Source organism: Varanus komodoensis, unplaced genomic scaffold, assembly GCF_004798865.1.
Source record: "Varanus komodoensis strain SLA01 unplaced genomic scaffold, ASM479886v1 scaffold61, whole genome shotgun sequence".
Taxonomy (NCBI): Eukaryota; Metazoa; Chordata; class Lepidosauria; order Squamata; family Varanidae; genus Varanus; species Varanus komodoensis.
In genome coordinates, this window is record NW_025336236.1 from 901084 (window position 1) to 920672 (window position 19589).

At 40.3% G+C, this 19589-nt stretch overlaps 1 protein-coding gene across 5 annotated transcripts in view; it reads left to right on the forward strand.

Annotated features, from left to right (window-relative positions):
- STOX2 (storkhead box 2) overlaps window positions 1-19589 on the forward strand; it is a 160005-nt gene that overhangs the window by 78683 nt on the left and 61733 nt on the right. For 2 of the 5 annotated variants that reach the window (XM_044449834.1, XM_044449838.1), the window contains exon 1: window positions 10930-11094. The exons of the other annotated variants lie outside the window; for them this stretch is intronic. The gene's annotated coding sequence lies outside the window, so the exon portion shown is untranslated. Of the gene's footprint in view, window positions 1-10929; window positions 11095-19589 lie in introns of those variants that run through there. 5 annotated transcript variants of the gene reach the window in all.

Below are 19589 nucleotides of genomic sequence, written 5' to 3' on the forward strand. Positions count from 1 at the left end.
CATTTTCTGTATCTTAGTTGGCTCCAACATTAGGAGGTAGAGCCCAGTTCTTTTCTCTATTAATTCAGTTTCAGAGCACCTAGGGCAGTTTGCCCAAGGAGAAAAAGCAGAAATGGAAATTAAGTATCTTGAGTCTAAAGTGCAATCTACTTTGTTGTTATGAAGTTCATAGGTGAAATAGGTTTCCTTTTCCATATGCATGTTGTTACTATTGGGTTTTCAGAATAATTGTATCACAAGGGACATCTTTCTTGCCTTGTGTGTACTTGAGTCCCATTAGTGTTAATCACTAGTTATGTGTGAATACTCTGTATACCAGTAGCTTATCATTAGTCAAAGCAGAATATTAATATGCTATTACAAGCCAAAGAGAACTTGCACTGATGAACACTCCTCTTTGGGGGGAGAAAGGCATTTTTATACTGCTCATTAACAAGAAACTCTCAGGAAGGTTACAGAATAAAACATTTAAGACCATTAAATATAAACCATGAAATGTAAAAACAACATTAGCATAAAATTAAAAAACAGATTAGAACAGCATCAAGATAAATCCAACAACAGATAAAGCCGTAGGGCCAAAGGTCTTGAAAGCATCTGAGCCATGTTTTTAAAACTGAAAAGCCTAGAGGGGGAGAAGTGTTGCTGAAAAGATCACTACATGGGCACCAGAGAAGCTTCCATGGAGTGTGTTCGACAGTTCAGAAGGCCCTCTCCCTGATGTGGTGCTGCTGGACAAGCCCTGTCCCCAATATCCATGAGTGGTGAAACAATACAGTTCTAAAATGAGACTTGTACACAGTTCCTCTTATCTGAACTTTCTCACAGGCTAGATCTGGGCTTTGTGGTACCTGATAATGAACCAGATACAACCAAATGAGGTACTCTTGTATGTCTTCAGATTGTAAGTGTGTGAGCACACACTTGACTGCTCCTTTGTCTGAAAAACTCCTGCAATCACAAATCTGGCACCACAAGGAGTGGGCCAGCTCCTTGATTTGCCTGATGTGCTGGTTGTTGTTTTAACATTGGAATGAGTTTTTATTATATGGGAATATGTAATCACTGTATCTTCCATGTGAAGTTTATGATTTACTCTCTCACCTCAAGACAGGCTTCTGTTACCTCATTTGGCTCCTTATGTAGATCCAGCCTATTACATGAGACCATCAGTGAGTTATTTCACTGCTACTCAATTGGAACTTCCAGTTGCCCCCTTTCTCTCTTGTAACTCTGCTAATAGGTATCTTGCACCAGTTGTTGATTGGGAGATAGCAGCTGTATGAAAAGAAATTGACATATCCTCTATTGAAAAGCAAATGGTATGGGTTGCAAACTCCTTTTACTCATGGACAGTAAACCTCTCTTGCCTCTGTGTTCCAGGTAGAGATGGAGAGTCTGTTTGCAGTCTGTCTCAGTTTTGCAGATGTTCTTTCATAAATCTATTCCATAATCACACAAAAATAGGATTTAAATGTATGTTTTGGAATGTTTCTCTGAGTCAAGAAAATCATAGCAAAATTTGGAAAAGTGGGACATCCAAAGAATAACTATGTTCTCATTTGCATATTAGTCTGGGTAGTGTGGATCAGGATAGTTCATTCTGAAATGTGAACCTGACTAAATCCCCTGGCATCCCTAATTTCACATTCAAGAATCTACTTTCCGTTTGTGCAGTGGTCTAATGGAACCAAGGCTTGTACAGGTGTAGTGTCAGCACTACTTTACTATAGGCTGAACTGCCTAATCTCGGAAGCTAGGCAGGCTTGGACCTGCTTGAAATCTGGATGAGTGACTTAATGGTGTGAACTGTTCAGAAAGCTTCCGCTACGGGTGATATAGAAATGCAGATGATGATGATGATGATGATGATGATACAATGTGCCATTATCCTTCTCCTAGGCTTCTCTGTTCCTTCTGAGCATAGCTGCAATCCTCATAGTAGCTGGGATAGGGAAGGGGAACATACATAAAAGATTTATCCCAGGAACAATTATTCCCTGTTCTACTGCAAAGTCTTTTGGGGTAGTTTATTCTTTAATAGACAAGTACAATTCATTGGTTGGGTTCCTACCACCCACTTAAGTATGGGTTGAGTGTGTGGTGTTGTGTGAACTGTGGGTGGCTGTGCTGTGTGAACCCGGCCATACTAAGAAACCATGGAACCATAGATTGATTATGAACAACCTGTAAAAAGAATCCATGGTTTGTTGTTCGGCTGTGAACTATAGTTTTATCCATGGTATATTAGCATGGCAGGCTTCGCACAACTCAACAACCATGGGTAATTAAACCTGTTGAATTTGGGCTGAAAGAACTTGAATTCAGCCTTCAGGGTAGAAGAGTCTCCACCACTAAACATAATCAGTGATTCAGTGTAACTAATTTCTTGTTCTGTTTGGTGCAGAAGTACAAGGTCCAGATTTTCTCTACAGAGTACACATCAATTTTTGTGTGTCTTTTGGGGACATATATCACAAGGAAATCAACCCTGAGTGCTTTTCAAAAGGGCAGATACTGAAGATTAATCTTAAATACTTTGGACATCTAGTGAGAAGGAACAACTCACTGGAGATGACCCTGATACTGGGAACGATTGACAGCAAAAGAATGGGACAGCAGAGTATGAGGTGGCTGGATGGGGTCACTGGGTCAGTGGGTGTGGGCTTGGGTGGACTCCAGGGGTTGGTGGAGGACAGGAGAGCCTGGAGGAATGTTGTCCGGGTCATGACGGGTCGGGCATGACCTTGCCACTAAACAGCAACAAAAATGTTACAGTTTCATTTTACAGAGAATGTCCAGTTAAAAATACAACTGCTAACCGTTGTGTGTACATCTTTTATTGTTGTTTCTCTTGTTTGTTGAGTACAACTAGCCCACAAATTTGTTCTGGGTAGCACTTTTTATTCAAGGCATTCTGCTGTTTTTAATTAGTGACGTTGCAGTTGCTCAGCTTTTAACCTCAAATCCTGTCATCAGCTTTCATTCTTCCCACAAACTATAGTATAAAGCTTTCCAATTGCCCATAATCATACATATATTTATAGCATTCAGATAATCATATGTTCCTTTCTTAGTTAGGCTGTGCAGATTCCAAAGGAACTATTTGTTCATTCTTTCATTCTGGCAATTTTCTTTCCCTTCTCTTTCTTCATTCAGCCAATTTAGTTCAGTAGTACCACACTTTACATTGAAAAGCTATGGGGTTTTCTTGGGTTAACAGTTACTATGGAAATCTTGGTATTGGAAAGAGTTGGATAATTTTGTAAGAAACCATTGTTGGCAGATATTGTAGACTGAGGATCAGCACAAGAATTGCCAACCCTCTCTTCCTAAACATGATGATAAAGCCATCAAAAGGCATAATTCTGAGCATCTTTCCATTAAAAAATCCTACAGCTCCTAGATTCTAAGAGTTGTAGGAGGATATTTTGCAGGTGATGACTGAGTGAACAGCATTGTCTTTGGGTATTTAATTAGGGCACATGACTTGGGAGCTGTAGTAACTGATAGGGAAGTAATCCTATGCATGTTTAGAGAAAGAAAAAGCCCTGAAACTTTCAGCATTCTTCAGGTTGGTTAGGGGATGCTGGGAGTTGTTGGACTTTTTTCCTCTCTAAATATGCATAGGATTGTGCCCTAAGCTTATTTTAGAATTTCAACTGTAATTTGGTTTTAAAATGTTTATCTTAATATGAAGCACATTTGGACGGATGTCCCATTCGAATACGTTGAAATTACTTTTGTATAAACAAGGCTGAGCTCAAGCTGTTAAATTCATACTAAAGGTATAATTGTCAGTAAGCTACTTTTGATAGAGGATTCTTTTTAAAAACAAACTTCCAACATTAAGAGGAAATTAACTGTAGTGTGTACTGCCTTACCTGCCTTATTAGTTCAATCATTCAAATGTTCATGAGATTCAGTAGTTCACAGTTTTGTTTTAGTCATATTTCATTGTGGAGTTTGTCCATGGTAATTGTGAACCAGTAAAAATAGCTGAAAAGAAAAATTGTAATTGGCCATAAGCAGAAGTTATTTGAATTCTATATCATGTCCACAGTATTTATTTATCTAAGCATCACTGCTTATTGGAGGAAAACATAAAAAAAATTAAGGAATAGTTTTTGAATTTTTAAGGATTTGTCCTACTGAATAATTAAGGGCTTAATCCAATGTGGCTGCAGCCCCCAGACTTGAAAGGTTGCTGGCATTCTATGCAGGATGGGAGAAGCATGGATACAAAAATTGCCTCCAGGTTCCTCCTTCCCTGCAAAACAGTTTGATAACTGATTTTGCCTGCCTTACTGTGGTGCTTTAGCGGGGCTGTTGTACTGTAATTAATAATGTTAAATAGCATAAATTTAGGATATGAACGCCCGTAAGTTATTTTTTTAAGGCAAGCATTAACAGAGCTGTGAGGGAGATGAAGATAAGGTATGACAACCCCTTCCTATGGCGCAGTATAATTGGCTTGGGTCTTGGACTGGCTATACATACACATGTATTTATATTCATGAAATATTTATATTTCAGAGTGAATGTAACTGAAGGTGCTACAGTTACCTTAGAAAAAGAAAATTAAACTGGATATTTATTTGTTTTAATACTGCCAATAGCCAAGAGTGGTTAACAAAAGTTAAAAACAATAAACAACAACAAAAATTAACATAGGACAATAAAACCACAGCATCTGTAACCAAATCAGCACAGAGGTGTAACAGCGATACAGGATAAAATGCAATATTAAAGTTGAGAAGTTAACTGGTAAACTATTGGAAAAAATAAAAAAAAAGGTTTTCGCCTAGCTCTGAAAAGAATACAGAATAGGTGCCAGGTTCACCTCTTTGGGGAACTCATTCCATAGCCAGGGTGCCACAACTGAAAAGGCCTTTCTTCTGATAGCCACCCACCTCACTTCCTTTGGAGAGGGCTCCCCGAGAAGGTCCCTCAAAGATGATCCCCATGGTCCACATACATACACATGGGATGGACTGTTCCTTTAGATAACCTGGTCCCAAGCCATTTAGGCCTTAAATATTAATACTAACACTTTGGATTGGGCCTGGACTTCAACTGCTGTAATAAGTTCTCATAAGCCAGTCTCCATTAACAATCTCTAACAATCTATCAGCTTTCTTTGGGTTTCTTTGTCCTAAAAACAGTGTGTTCTTTCAGGTATAATTATGTGTTAAATATAACTAAATATCATAAATATATGCTTTTGTCATCTCTTTTAGGGATGCAAGATTTCATAAATTTGCATTCCTTCTCTATTCCTCTTGTGATCATTAGTCTTTCAGAGATGAAGCAAAAAATAAGAATGAAACTTAAGTTACTCATAATTGTGCAAGATGATGTAGTATGTAATGCAGTACTGGATAGCTATGTCACACATTTCTATTTAATAGATCAACATCAGGTATTTAAGTTCTTCTTCTTTGTAATGTCCTTCCATCCATCTGTCTTTCCTTCATTTTTCTGTTTTTTCTTCCTTATTTGTTTTTGGTGATCTTCATTCACTTTCTTCAACCAAGAGGTATATTGCATTGTAGAGCCTTTTTGGAAGTGTGTGCAGTGGCAACAAATTGACACCACTCTCATTTTGTTGACTTTGCCTGGGCAAGGAACATTTCATTGATTCTTGCCCACACTGTCAGACTTGCATCATACAAGTTAAGTGAAAGAGATCTGACAGACTAAGGGCTCTCCTCTAGAAGAGGGTTCTTTTGTCCTGCAGTGGACCTGCAGTGATCTTTTTCTCCAAAAGCAACTTCTTTGTCAATGATGGCTACAGAGGTCAGGCCATTGCCTTCTGCATCAGACATTCTGGTTTTAACCGTGGTCTGAATGAAGCCATTCAGTCACTCCCTCACTGTTTCTGGCAAAAAGGAACGCCCGATTGACTGCAGGAGGAGGAGGATCTTGCTACCGCCAGGGAACACTGAAAGGAGCCTCTCCAGTCATGTCCAGTTTAGCTGTTGCCAGCACTGTTCCTTGATTTTCCCATAGTGGCTGCCCGTCTTCATCCACTATTGGAGCCAGTCCCAGTTGCTTCAGCCTCCAAAGAGGAGATTGGAGATTCCTCTTCCCCTTGAGCTCAGGATGTTTGGTTACTGTGTGGATGTTTCAAGGCACAGTGCACTCACAATAGGTGCATCTCTGTAAATCCAAATGATTTTAGATGCATCACTCAAACCCTACCAGGGCCTCCTGTTTGAGAAAATGAGAAGGCTTCTTTTGCTTGATGCTATTCAAAAGGCTCAATCTTTCTGTGTGATCTGGTATACTGTCAGAACAGTGAGAGACATAAGCAGGCCTCTAGCTAGAAATCCTGTGGAAGGATAATGTAAATGTAGTTATGTGTGGTGTAGAAATTTATTCATTAGGTTGGAAAAAAGGTGCAATTCTGTGGATGGCATCTCTGGATCCAACTCATTAGCTAGAACAGTGGAAACTGCACCAGTTATACTTATTACTGAGCAATTTGGAAGAAGACTGCCTACATGAGACCATTCCGTAAATAGAAAACCTGAATATTTCTTAAAAGAAATGTAGGCAAGGGGCCTAGAATGTTCTAAGAGTACAACTTGCAGTTTGTTGCCAGCGAAGCAGTTGGAACTTAGTAAGTTGCTGCGGGATATAGCAGTTTCTACTCAGTCATTTCTATAAATATTATCCTTACCTTAATGGGAGTGATCTGTAATAATCTTTCTCATGGCTACTACGAGCCTAGTTAGAGACTCAGTTTGGAGAATGCGTTGTAAGTTAAACAACTCATGACAAACCACAACAAGCCATGGCACCCATTATTAACACCCTACTATATATCTGACCTCTATTCTGGAGCTGTTGTACAAACATGGCAAGCATAGGTTATACAATTAAACAATCCCCACAGAAACCTAAAAGCAGATCGTGGGTTTATGTGAGGGATTGTTAAACCTTTGCATAGCCCATGCTTGCTATGCTGCCATGACATAATAACCCCCAAGTGGAGGTTGCATATTCAAAGTGGTGGCCATACGCACATGATCAGGTCATGTGGATAGTGCCACTGTCTGAATGTGTTCCTGTAATGTGCATGGCAGGGGCTAAAAGGCAAATCTTTTATCCAGGATCACTTTGAAAAGGGCGCAGAACTGAATTGTGTGGAGTACTCAGAAGCGTCTATTGTACATCAGTGCTTAACATGCTAGTCATACTTTAAGATTTGTAGCTCATTGGACCCTATAACATCTTGGCTGTGTTTGCATCTAGCAATGTAGCGTGCATGTCAGAAATTGCTTATGCTAAGGGTAATGTTTGTTTTATCTTTTTCTCTTTTGCTGCTAGTTTTATGGGAGAGTTTTCTTATTGTTTCATCTCTGCCTACAAACTGCTTAATGACTTGTTTAAGATAAGTATAATGTTGTTATTTTTGGTATTGAATGCCTGTTGGTGTATTTCATGATAATTTAAACTTAAGGGGTTGGATTCAGATTTTGGCTGGATCACTGTCCTCCTTCCCACAACAGCCCCCTCAGATTTCTGAGCACACAGGAGAGGCAGGAGAGCCTGTTGAATGGGATGAGTTGGATATGTGTGCGAGAGGGTTTCCCCAAAGAATGGATAGGGAGGGCTTTTGTGTGCGGAGCTCTTCCTCTTGCCGAAAGCAGATCTCAGATTCAGCCTTCAGTGCTTTAAATGTTTGTAACTGTTGAAATGGTAATGGTATATTATGGTGCATTTGATTTGTTTGTTCTGGGAACAACTTTGAGCACCTTGTCTCGGTGGAAAATGCAGTATAGAAATATAGTGACTGTGATTGCTATGAATCAATTCTCAGCTATACTCTTCCTGTTAGTAAGTTGGCTTGATGGCGTTTCTTGGTGTCAGTGGTTGCAGCCTACAGGGAATTGCTATCTTAATGGCTGATAAAGTAACAAAGTTTGCTTAGCTCTATGAATTCTTAATGTAAAGAGAAGAATTGTTTTCTTTTACTGTGGATCTTAAGATAGCATCACACAAATCCAGTCATAAAAAATACTGTCTTGTATTTCCACTTCATTGGTTGCACCACTTTCAGTTTCACAGGTAGATGAAAGGATTTCCCAGTTAGGCATAAAATTCCCACGGTGTGCTGATTCCTCCCCCACCCTCCACCCCGTTTCCATGGCCTGCATTGCATGAGTTACTCCACTGGAAAGTGATTAATCACTGGCTACAAGATGGAACAGAGATGGCTGGCATAATTTACAGGAGCAGTGCTGTCTGCTGACTCCCTTTCTGAATTAGGTGCAGCTGCAGGGGTGATGGTGTCTGTCCATTTCTCTCTCTGGGTATGTGTGCCTCAGTGTTGTTTTGTGCTGCCCTGTCAACTTCTAAAGGATTGTTTTTCAGGTCAGTAGAGACACTGCATCTACCCTTTCCAGTTATTCTAATGTATTGTTTGCCTTGCTGTTGAAAGGGAAGCAAACAGTAGTGCTCACTGGTCAATGCACAGTTGTTTGTTTCACTTGCTATTTGTGTTACTTTTGCATTTGCAACTTGAGTGGCTGCTCAAGGTTACAGACCTTCTTACTTGAATCCCTGCAGTTCCACCAAGTATTTTTTCACACTTGAAGGATTGCTTATGAAAGAAGAAAGAGAAGGAGGCCAGTTATTAGAAGCATGGCAACAGAATTTTATGTATGATGCATAGTTATGTTTTTATGTGGAGCTTCTTAGTGAATTGATTTTTTTAATATGAACAACTAATAATCTGCTGTTGCTTTGGGATGTAAAAAATAATTTGGAGAACAAATGGCCCATTTTGCTTTCAACAGCAAATAAGCAATATTTAATCTAATCAGGAAATATTCTTTGGGTCTATCTGATATGCCTATGATAGTTTGATTTTATTTCATTGTAATTTCATGGAATTAAGGCAGGAAGCAAAATGGTTTCAAAGTTGTCCAAGTAGTTTAAAAACTTTGGTGTGCTTTTATTCATTTTGACATTCCTTTCTTTTCTCTCTCGTTCTCCAGTTTTCTGTAGAGCTGACATATAATCATCTTGATTTGGGTGCTCAGGACTTTGATACTTTTTTCTGATTTGAATGCAGTGCTAAGTTTAGCTGTAACTCTCTTTTCTTACCACCCTGCCCCTACAGCCTCATAGCAAAAATCTAAATTCTCTTTCATTTTTCACAAGAGTATATTCCTTTTCTGCACCAGTAAAGTACTCTGCATCTATCCTTGCCAAGGACAACCTTGTGCACACAAGGTATAATTGATCTCGTCAGAAACACTGTAATGCCGCCACTGCATGGTGACCATGATGTGTCACCTAAAGCAGAATGTAGGTTGGGAGAGCATCATGTAATTAGCAGAGAATCACAGTCGGGCAGGCCAGATGCTGACAATTTTAAGGTCGTCTTCCATGAGGTAGTTCCTAATGAGGATATTATAGAGACTGGTTGAGATAGAGACAGGGAGGGCAAGCAGACAATAAGAAGAGAATTTCTCTGTGCTCCAGAAAAGTTCTCAAGATGCCCAGGATACAAGGGATAACTGGATTCATCCTTTAATACTGTGAGGCTAGGTCAAGGTCTGTGATCAGAGATTAGTATCCCTGCCTTCTCCTTCCAAAACCAATATTCTGGGGTGGGGGTGTCTTCAGGAAGAGAGGGAGTTGAGTCAACTGGAGGGAGACCAAGACTGCATGGGCTGGAGGTTGCCCATCCAAACAGAAACTTGCCATAAGTCTGTTTTTGGTTTTGGTTTTCTGTTCCTTGTAAGCCGTCCAGAGACTTTTTAGCAATGGATGACATAGAAAAAATTTAAATAAATAAATCTCCATTAGTCTTACAAAATCCCATGTTAAAACCTGATATTTGTTGTTGCAAGCAGAATAGATATGCTAATTTTTTGTACTTGGAAGCACAGTCTTTGTTCTTCTTTACTTGGACCTGTAGTTATTTCCAGCAAATGCTTCAATATTTGAACATTGTTAACTGAGTCCAGTGCAGATCACTCATAAGTATTCCAGAATGCTAGTAAATGATGTCAATAATGATGCTTTCTGGCTGGATCAGACCAAAGGTCCCTCTCCATATAGGTGTTTTCTTCAGCATTGCTAGCCAAATGCCTCTGAGAAGATACAGAGGAAGAGGTATGGTGTGATTAGCTAATCTTGTCTGTCCCCATATCTGCTTGTTGGATTTTATACATGGAGGTTATATTTAACTGTTATAACTAAATGCTGTTGGTAAGCCTATTCTCTGTGAATTGTTTAATCCCTTGTCAAAGTCATGTAAGCCACTGTCACCATAAAAGGTAAAGGTTTCCCCTTGACATTAAGTCCAGTCATGCCTGACTCTAGGGGGCAGTGCTCATCTCCATTTCCTAGCCGAGGGAGCCAGCGTTTGTCCGCAGACAGTCTCCGTGGTCATGTGGCCGGCATGACTAAACACTGAAGTGCACAGAACGCTGTTACCTGCCCACCGAAGTGGTACCTTTTTATCTACTTGCATTTGCATGCTTTCGAACTGCAAGGTTGGCAGGAGCTTGAACAGAGCAATGGGAACTCACCCTGTTGTGCAGACTGTCACCATATTGTAGCTCTAAAAGGTGAATAGCTCTTTAGGCTATAGGAGGAGAGATAGGGCATATGCATCTCTGCGGCCATAGCATAGCATCTTTCGCCCAGATTTGTGGTTTTGTATTTGTTTTGTTGGTTAGTTTTTAAAAATACCAGTTAAAGAAGCTAAGGCTTATAAATTTGCAGTCAACAATCTTGAGAAGGAACAAGAAATGAAGAAGCAAATTGGGATAAGGCAGAATGAAAAGAAAAACTTTGAGTAGAAATTTGAATAAAATAGTCATGATGCTAGTTGCATGTCAGGTCAAAAGGAGTTCCAGAGATAAGGAACAGGAAGAAAAAATGGTATAATGACTGTAAGGCAAACAGCAACAAAAATCTATTAAGGTAAACTATGTGCAAGGCTTGGACATGGCAGGAATATTTCTTCTTAATGTTATGTTCCTTCCTGTGCACTCTGTTCAGTATTTGAGATCCTGTTCCCGGATGCCCTGTCCCCCTGAGCTTCAGTGTGTCCATTCTAGAAGCAAGGTAAGCATGGTGCTGATTTATGTCTGCCAACATATTATTGCTGTTTGCTTACCTTTAAAAAAAGGTAAAGAGAAAAAGGAATATGTATAAGCCAAGATGAGAGAACAGTGAGGAACATGCAAGCCCACAAGACAATCCAGTTTCCCTGGCTATGGCATTTGGCCAAACTCATTCTAATTCCTATATTTTATGACTACCTTTTTAACAAGGGGAAAAAAAAGAAATGCTTTGGAGGAAGTGATGGAATAAGTGTGAGGTTTGGAGATTAATGAGTTTGCAAATATACTTTACACCATGGTTTGGAACTAACCACGGTCAGTGTTAACAAAGAATTACTGTTTACCATGGTTAGCTTTGAAAAAGGAAAGAGGAGGAGGATTTCAGCACTTAAGATGAGTGAATGGAGGATGGAAAATGTGAGCCAGAAGTATCCTTCCAAACTCAAATAGATATAATGTGAAATTAACAATCTTATTTTCCATGGATTTGTGTGAAGGTTTTCCCCCGCCTCTGATGGTCTCCATCATTACTCCTCAATCCACATGGTATTTTGTATGAGCTGGAAATAAAACCTAGTAAACCACTCAGAGACCTTTGGCTGTTGGATAGTATAGAAAATAAATAAATAAAGAGAAGAACAAATAACTTTAATAAAGCAAATAAAATGGGAATATAATCTATTATGATTACAACAAATTATTGCTCACAGAGCCAAAACAACTATTCCGTTGCACAGCTGTCCGGATGGTTCTGTCTTTGCTTGAACTGGAATGCAAGATGTTTTGAGGAATAATTTGTTTTATGTAGATTTGGAGAAGTGCCAAGCAGTGCTGATGGAGCTTAGTGCATTTTACATTCACCTCCCAGTCAGGTGTGATGAAGTGCAATAATTGAGTGTTATTAAAGAGAGAAAAAGAATTGCCAGCACTCAAGGGCATCATAAAAAATGAATGGCAAATAAACAACCAAGAAGGTTACTATGGAAATTGTACATATCTCAGATAACCCTGTGGACAATATCCTGGCTTTGTTAAAATCAATGGTACTTAAGTTATAGTTTTGAATGGAGCCAGGAGTTTATGCTAGTCACTGGTGTTTAATTGACATGGTTTTAAAACAAAAGTAGAGTTCAATATTGTGTTGTTCTTTCAAAAGTAGAAGGTGTGTGGGAATTTTCTAACTTTTTTCTTTTCTTTTTGCAAATATTAATCTGGTCTATTCAGTGGCACATATACAAATCATATAATACCATTTAGGAGGAGTGTGTATTTTAGAATTATAATTTGAAAAATAGTCCCTCCTGTAGCCGCCATGTGCAAAGAGGCAGCATGCTACACAGTGGCAATGGCCAAAGGATGTTCTCTACTTATATATCTGCATGTTCCTTTGCTGTGGTGTATTCCCCAACCATTTGGTTCTGAGTCGACTTGGCTGTTGACAGTAATGCCACTACTTGCTAGCAAACTCCTCCTAAACCTGCATTTCAGAAAACATAATTGTTCTGAATTTCTGCATTTCAGAAAACATTTTCTGCCTTGATGAGCAGCTGAAAAAATTGACTTGTGTGACTGTCCTGATTGATGCCTCAGTTTCTAACACAGCTGAGATCAGTTTAGTCCTGAAAAATTTTCTCAAGATTCTCCTTTCTTGTTGAATATCACTTGGGTGTTTTCTAAATCAATCAAATATTTATTGAATTTTCATACTGGTACACAGTGGCCTATGGGTCTCTGTGCATCACACATTATGGGGTGCTACACCTGTGCAGTGCCTGTTGCCAGGAGGATTTAATAGCTGTAATGGTTTTTGGCGGGGACTCCACGCTCCCCCCCCCCCCATAGTATAAATGGTTGGAGTGCCTGCCCTTTCCCCAGTCTTTTGTCATGCCTCGGGACTTTTCTCTTAGCTTGTCTCCTCATCTTCTCAATCATAACCTTTTAAATCTTAAACTTTTCCCTTCTCTTAAAATTCACTTTGTACCCTAAATCCTGTTGTTCACCCTTCCAAACCCCTACCTTTATTTCTTGTTCTATCCCCCTCCCTTCCCTTTACCCCATTTTCAACATCTGAATATTGGGGGGTATGGCTGAAAAAGACTGCACAAGGCAAACTACAGAGTGTTCTCTATTAGTGCATTTCCATTCTTGGTGGAAGCATGCTTGCACCTGTTACATTTCTGTCCATCACACACATTTGTAAGGAATCCTAGGAGGAAAATAGTAATCCCACATAGGAATAGATGGTTTCCCACAGGCCACTACCTCTGCTGTTGACCTTGCTTGTGATTTGAGAGAGATCAGATGGTGAATGTCATTACTTGAGTGGTTTCTGTGAAAAGCCAAGAGTAACATGGGGATAGTGAGGCAGAATTGAGCACAATTAGAACAGACATCATCTGTTGACCCAGTGCTTGTTTGAAGTCTTATTTGAGAGTGGATGACATTACTTACACTTGCTCCCCTTCACGTCTCAACAAGACTCCCCATTCATCCAATGGGTGTGCTTTTACCTGATGTCTGCATTTGGGAGTTACCTGTTGGGGGAGAGAGTTGATTATTAAATCAGTCTCAGTCATCTCAGATAGCTTGTTACAATGAAAGTTCGTTTGTTTTGCCATGTGCTCCTGCTCTGAACCTACATGGAAGATTATATTACATGTATTTGACCAGCTCCAGCAGTAGACAATTCAGGAACAAAGACGCCTGTATTCTCCATTGCCTTCTTTAGTGCAAGCTCATCAAGATGTGCAGCAAGCCACCATTGTAAACTTCATTTTTGTTTTGTATCATGTTTATGGCAGACATTGCTATTCCATTGAGTAAATGACATTGTTAAAATACAGTTTCCCCATATGGCATTTGGAAGGGAAATCCCTTTCTGGCCAGGGCATGGTCTGCATAGCTTTGTGGTACTTTGAACTGTAAAATAGTCAGGAGTCATGCTTAGAATAATAAGCTTACTGTGGATGGGCCTCTGATCCGACCTACATTTGGTGAATGTTTCATTTCTGCACACCCATTTACAGCACTAGACCCCCAGTTCACACAGTGCAACAACCCACGCAAGGTTGCGTATGGGCTGAGTGTGAGTTGTTGAAATGTGGATTGATGTGCTACAACAAACAATGGTAGAGCAAGCAAAGGATTCTGGCCACACCCTCTTTCTCCCCCAAATGCTCCAGCTCCAGCCCTTTTTTGCAGTTTGCACTGATGGTGTCCCTGCAGGTGAGTTCTGCTAATACAGTGGTCCACCAGAGCATCAGTAGAGGTATGACAAAAATGCCAATGCAGGGATGACAGGTAGTGGTCCTGTGCTCATGTGTTCCTGTCTGTGTGTACGGCTTAGAGATTAATTTGAATACAGAAGTGTGTATGAAAGGAAAGCCAAGTAATGTTGAGTGATTTATCATAAGCACCAGGACAGTAATTTAGATTTCATCAGGGAAGAATAGCGTGCATTTGTTTCTTTGGTTACTTGTGCCTAGTCACTACAAATATTTGGCATGCATCCTCAACTGACTTTTCAAATGCTTGTTGTAGCCTGTTAGTTTGTCTGAGATGAATACAATAGAGACAGAGAGAAGCTTTATATCTTTGCTATGTGATAGAGACTGCAGATTTTACTCCTGACTCATGTAGTGACCTTGGTTTAATTTCATCAGTGTAGGATTTGAAAATTACAAATTGAGACAAATGCTTAACCTAAAGCAAAGAAAAATAGATTGTAAATGGGGCTAAACTGGGCTCTTCTTCCCTGCCTTTAATGTTTTGTTTAATTAACTGAAGGCTGCTTTATAAAAACCTTTTTGGTAATAGCAGTGAATACTCAGAGAAGTTGAAGTCATGAGAGTCCATGGTATGGTTCTATCACTTTGGAAGTTTTCACTGAAAACTTATACTGCATTTATTCTAAAACCAGTTCAATACATGAAGATCACATAAAGGTGACTTCCTAAGACAGTGGTGGAAAGTGGCTCTTACTCCTTGCCAAAGAATAATTTAGAAATTGCTTATTGAAAAAGAAAATTGAAGCCCAAAATAAAAATGGATAAAATGGATAAGTAATTTTCTATGTACTATGCACCTCATTTTGGAATGCGCTGGCAGTATTTTCCTGACATGGCATTCCATCATGTATAACTAGCCACGGTGACCTGATGTGTTGTGCAAACCTGGACTTCCTTCCCTTAGGATGGCTGGTTTGGGGCAACATATTCTAGGTGTCATTGATGATGGATTGTCACGTCATTGAAACCCAGAAGACTGATCCCGTCATGGATTGTGAGAAGTAGTTAGTGAGCCAGTTGGCAAGAGAATCAAATCCCTTTGGCTGTTTTGGTGATCTCATCTATGTTTCTGCTGCTGACAGCTGTTCTTCCAATCCCCAAATGACACTTTGGAGCAACTGTCACTGGCTTGTTATCTGCTCTGTACCCTCCCCCAGATGATGTGAGCAATTGAGATTGAAGGGAAGTTTTTTCTGGTCTTTCAGAGATGTGCAGGTGAACATCTGCCTGATATGTGTAATGTTGTCTAGGCAATGTTTTGTTAAGTACTATCAAAGTGCAGTATGTACTGTCCATGGACATAAGCAAGGCTGCATATAAGTTGTTTTATGCACACATTAGAGGTGTCAGTTGGTGAACTGTCAGTAGGAAAGCAAGGCAGTGTCGGGGGGGCGGGGGGTTGACTTGGGAAGGGAAAAGTGAGTATACTTTCCCTTCAGCACTCTAATGTGCTTTAAGTATTGCTATGACAGAACCAGTGCCTCCACTGTTTCCACACTTCCCTTAGTGCCTAGGTACTCCAGAAAGGAGTGATCTGTATTTTGCCTTCTTTCTGCAAGCACTTGTCAGCTTACTTTTGCCATATTGTGCAAACTTACTACCTTTGAATGAAGACAAAATGGACCCTATGTCCCACTACTCTATTTCTAGTTCTTCTTCATGGTCTTTCTATATCACATACACAGGCCCTGTGTATGGGAAGCTTTTCTCTCTATGCCTCCCTGGGGCACTGGTGTCAATTCTAGCCCCTCCACCACTCCTCTGTTTTCCAAATTATGACCATTACTGCCAGTTTTGGACTTAACGCCTATTACTTCTGTGTCCAAAGGAAAGAAGGAAGATGCTTCCCTGTGTCAAGGCCAAAAATACACAGTCTCTCTCACCAGCTACCCTCCTTTGTCACTGCGCAGTGTTACCATTGCTTCCACTCTCTCCATCATGGTTTCAGCATGAGGACAGGGACTATGATTATGATCACCAAGATCAGAAACACAGAATGGTCTTTGCCTTCCTGTCACCTTTACCATTATGACAGTTGGATGTTTATGCAGGACTGCGAGTCTGCCAAGTTCCCTTGTCATTTTGCAGGAGCTCTTCTGTGAACCTGAAATGAGACCATCATCTGTGTCTCTGTTGAGAACACCACCAGCTGACAGTGTGCTGCAAGCTGTATGATCATCTGAACATGCTTCACCAGCTTTGACATAGGCACTTGCTCTTTGTTCAGCACCTGAATTAGCTTGGCAACCTTAAACTGATCAACACTGCTCTTCCCCAGCACCACCCATCAGCCACAGACTGGGCTCTTCAGTAATACCTATCACCAAACATTGTCCTTCCTGTTCTGCATCCTGCTATTCCATGGCACCATCAGCCTTATTTCTCGATGCAGCAGTGGAAACTCATGGCTCCTTTTCACTGTGTGAAGACTTGGCTCATTTCTCTGACCAGATTTAGAGGATGGCAACAGTCATTGGGTCTGGAGATGCAAGAGCCACCCTGGAAGCGACAAAGTCTGGTCTGTGACACAGTACTACCTGAGGCCTCTATAGTGATTGCCATCTCATTTCTGCCAATCTTACTTCTGATTGCTCAGTGATTTTGGAAAGCCCCTTCCTCCATGGCCCAACCTCTAAAAGGCTGGAAAAACATGTATAGAGAATAATAAAAGGATTCAGCCTTTCTCTTTTCTCACCCTCAACTAAAATCCATTGCAGCTGAATCTGCACAAGGAAAATTACATAGAGTTCATTTGTTATCAGTGGATAAATAGGGAACATATGGAACATTGATTATATTCTTCAGCTGCATTTGGCTTCCATGTGTCAAATTACAAGTCCGCAATGGCCCACTCCCAACTATTTTTATATGCTAGTGGATCAAAGAGAAGTAGGGTGCCTAGTCCAGATGGTAGCCTCACACTTACTTCAATGGAAGGTCACCACAGACAGTCATCAGAGCAGTGGCATTAAGGAGGCATGCCTGGTTAAGTTCATTGGGTCTAATTTAGGAAGCTTGCTTCCATATCAAGGATCTGCCATTCAGCAGGGATGCTTATTCGATGCAATAAATGATGAGGCTTTGGATAACATACAGAAAATAAGACCAACTCATAAGCTGAGACTGAATTATCCATTCCTACCATTCTGGCAATGTAAGCAGCCTCAATACTCTTATTTCTACCAACCCTAAGCCCAACCTGACCGTCCTTCTTGATAACCACCTATTGCACTGTTGAGATGCCAGTCTAATACCACACATCCATGTACTAGCTATAAGTGATCAGAAGGTATAGAGCAGTGGCATCTTTGACTCTAGAGTCTTAGTGGATCCATCCTCCTCAACCCCTACATTTGAATCTTACCTCTTTTTTTGTTATTGCATATAACTACCAATGCCTAGGTCCAGAGCAGAATACAGAGGGGTTACAGGATTGAGTTCAACATCCTCCTGCCTTTGGGCACCATTATTTCTATAGTTCTATCTTCAGTCTTGAAGGAAGAAGTTCTTCCTCTCCTTGTAAAATTAAAGATCCCAAATCATTCACTGCTGGTTGGCTTCTAACTCCACTTGCTTCAAAGAGCCAAAGAAGGATGGAGGACTTTGACTGATTCGAGACTTTTTACATTACACTTAAATTTTTTAGGACATCCATACCAACTTCAGTTCTAACCCTTCTTCATAAGACAGACTGGTTCACATTGGTTGATATCAGGGATGTCTATTTTTAAATAGAGTTAGATGCAGTCAGCCTGTGCTTCAGCCTAGGATCTAATGCATTCCTGTTTTGGGCTCTCCCCTTGATTGGCAACAGCTGCAAGGGTATATACCAAGTATGTAATGGTAGTCTGTGACCACCTTTAATTTTGAAACATTCAGATGGTTGATTGTTCATCCAGCAGATAAAGACCTTCACAGATTTATTCTTCTTACATGTAATCTTCTTCACTCAGCCTGTATGTCAACTATGTCAAGTCAACACACAAGTGAGCCAATATATAGGAGCAGAACTCAATTCTTCCAGTGGCAAATCATAATTGCCTCTGGACAGAGTCTTCTACCAACAAGTAGTACTAGCCACTAAAATATTCCAACATCTTTGGATCGACAGCTACCAGATACAGTGCTTACCTGGACTCATGGCTGCCATGGGAGGTGTGGTTTCATTCAATTATTTTTGAATGCAACTGCTGTAGAATTGATTTATACAATTAGTCATTCCTGCAGCAGAGACCCTTGTGAACATACCAATTCCAATCTAGCACTCTATAAATATAGACAAACCTCAGGAGAGCCTCTTTTTTGCTCAAGGCATTTCCTTGAAAGTCCTCACCACCAATGGCTCAACCACATGTTGCATTTTCTCCAATTGAGATATGTCATTTCACTTAAAACTGTAAGCTGTAAAGGCCCTCCAGATATTCTGTGCAATGTGATGAGGCCATCATGTTCAAATGGTAAAAGACAATACTAGGATGATGTGGTTTATCTACTAGCAAGGGGACACACACTCTCCTTTCCTCCTGTATCTTATGAGTTGTATATAGTATTGGTGCATTCGGCAGAACATCTCCCTTGCTGCAGTTGACAACACTGGCATGAATAATACCATCACAGACCTGCTATGTCAGTCATCATACCTTAAGCAAGAATATCAGCATCATCCAACTGTTTTGTATTCTGTGTTCAAAAGATGAGACACCCCAACCATAAACTCGTTCTCAGCAGAAGACAACAAAGTGCGCCCAATGCATTGCAGTTGGTTGGAAGGAAGTCAAGACTCCCTAAGCAATGTGTTTCTTATCTGTTGGATGGGACCTCTTTTTTGGTATCCCCACCCATTTCCATTGTTGACATGTGTCCTGGCAAAACTGGATCATTCAAGCAGACAGAATGCTGATTATACTTTGGCCACGATAGTCATGGTTTGAATTCCATCTCAGTTTTACCAACAAGGAATTCTGCTGCCTTCCCAATTGACAGAACTCACTCCTTTGGAAGAGAGGACTTATGTGACACCCAGACATCAAGATTCTCCATCTTGAGAGCTGAAGGCTTCTTCTGTGACCATGTTTCAAACTCTTTTTCCTGTAATAGAGAGCATCCTCCTTACAGGAAGGAAGCGCTCCATGTAGTTATTTTGTGCTAACGAAGGGACTTTTTTCATGTTTTTTATCTAAAGCCAAGGTGGACCCTGTAAATTGTGCTA